Genomic DNA, 2319 nt, shown 5'->3' on the forward strand with positions numbered 1-2319 from the left:
TTTCGACGGATATTCGTCACCTCGTGTGAACCATCCTGAGCTCTGCTTACCAAAAATATGCGGTAATCGCGCGATAGTTAGCATTTGCATACATGAAAACACTTTGGCGATGCTTTCGTTTTTTGTTTTTGTTTTGTTTTACATTTACATCCAGCGTTAGGCCCACTGAATTGTTTAAATGCTTAAATAATTGAAAACATAAATTATGTGGATTAAATTCTGATATAATTTACAATGAAACTTTATAATGTACGGTATTTTATAAGATTGTTTTTTTTTAATAATAATAAAAATAAAATAGTTAAAATTTAATTGAAAAACCCAGATTTTACATCTATAGACGTAAGTTGATTTACTTATTATTATTATTATTATTATTATTATTATTATTATTTTTCTTTTTTTTTTTTTGGTTCCTAATTAGCAATAAGGAAGGAAAATTTCATAATAGTATCTTGTCTTTTCATGGCAAAACAGATATCTGTATCTCTATCTATGTATCTTAATCATGACCATTCATTTATAGAAAAAAAAAAAAAAAATAAGGATTATTTTTTAAAACAGATATAAATAAAATAGATAACACCTTTATTTAAAAAAAAACAAAAAACAAAAAAACATGTTTTGCATAGACGCAAGTTGAATTAATATATGATGATTGCATCTCATTAATTAAACAATTTTTATGCATTTTGAGCACTGTTATTATTATTATATTATTATTATTATTACTACTATTACTAATATCTATAATATATATTTTTGTTGTTTTATTTTTTGTTTTATGTATGGGCCTAGATATAGGCTATGTATATATTTAATAATTAGAAATAATTATAATTTAATTGTAAAACATATATAATATAAGATAAAAAATATTATAGGCTAGGCTAGACCTAACCAATTATTGATACCATAATCTATAGATAAAAACATTCATTTGATAATTAAACAGCAGCTTTTCGAGTGGCAGTGCCGATAGAAAACTGCAGTGTTTTGGCACTGCCGCAGTGCCGATAGAAAATCGGAGCTTTTTTCGCACTGCGGCAATAATGCCGATAGAAAATAACAGTTTTTTCGCACTGTGGCAGTGCCGATAGAAAACAGCAGCTTTTTTGGCACTGCGGCAGTGCCGATAGAAAACAGCAGCTTTTTGGCACTGTCAAAGAATAACATTGTTAAGTACAGTGTAGTATTATGCACTGTGGTATGTAAAGTCAAAGATAATAAATAGCAGAAGGTAGAGCGGCTTTCCAATAAAGTGGAACATCCGTTCGAAAGGCATTGTGGGTACACGGAGAGCAATTTTACCCCGTCTTGCGGAGGCGCTATATAGTAATAATAAAGGCGCCGCTGTGGTTCATTTTTTTCCTGTAGTTTCTCCACTTAGTAAAATATTTAAATTTTACCCCATTCGCGGGAGGGCGGATGTTAAATTAATTTTAATGCAGTTCATTCTTCTGCTATTTAAGTTCTTTGGAAGTACTAAGCGGTGACGTAATGAAGCTGCTAAACATAGGGCTTATTTGACTGGTTCATTTCGTTGAGTACGAATTTTCGTTGAGTATTATTTTCATTCAACTGGTTCATTAAATAGACTTCGTTGACAACGAAAATTAATGTAATCAGTGTTAAGTTATCCATGTGACCAAAAAAAATATGGCCGATTGGTGAGTTTATAAACAACATTTGCGTTGATATAACTCAGATTAAATTACATAAAATAAAAATTATAATATTTACCCACATGAAGTCATAATTGTAGGCTAACAGAATTCAAAAACTGGATGAAAATATTTTTTTTACGAAAAACCCATACTACCACAAGTTAAAGCAATCTTGATTACGCAACATGTATCATGGTAATTATACAGCCATTTTGTCTTGTCAAGTTTACAAGTTTTTTATTCGACTGGTTGCCTTCGTTGAGTAGGATTTTACCGCTGCGCAGGTGGCCGTGGTTTCACAAAGAACGACCAGTCGATTACGGCCATAGACTGATTCTTTTACGGCCTGACCCCATAATTTTTAGACCTAAGCATTGCAGTACAGATTAGATGTGATTAATTTTATTTATGTGATGTAAGCAACTTGCGAAACATGTACTGATTTTCGGTGGTTTTTGGCTGTTTTTTCACTGTTATCTGATATCCAGCCTTAAAAAGTAGCGGAATGTGGTCGTGACATAGAAGCCCCAGTGTATGAGATATGAGAACATTTCTGCCAGCGGTTTCAGTGGAGATAGAGGAAGTTACGCGGTGGCGATTAAAAAAATCATTATATAGATACATATATATATATATCTGTCTCTTATACACA

At 31.5% G+C, this 2319-nt stretch overlaps 1 protein-coding gene across 5 annotated transcripts in view; it reads right to left on the reverse strand.

The window, feature by feature from the left end:
• The window catches only part of LOC117119778 (dual oxidase 2-like), a 69760-nt gene that overhangs the window by 18685 nt on the left and 48756 nt on the right, over nucleotides 1-2319 (reverse strand). The window lies entirely within an intron of this gene.

This window comes from Anneissia japonica, unplaced genomic scaffold (genome assembly GCF_011630105.1).
Source record: "Anneissia japonica isolate Jap-2015-1 unplaced genomic scaffold, ASM1163010v1 scaffold724_len3256291_cov202, whole genome shotgun sequence".
Lineage (NCBI taxonomy): Eukaryota > Metazoa > Echinodermata > Crinoidea > Comatulida > Comatulidae > Anneissia > Anneissia japonica.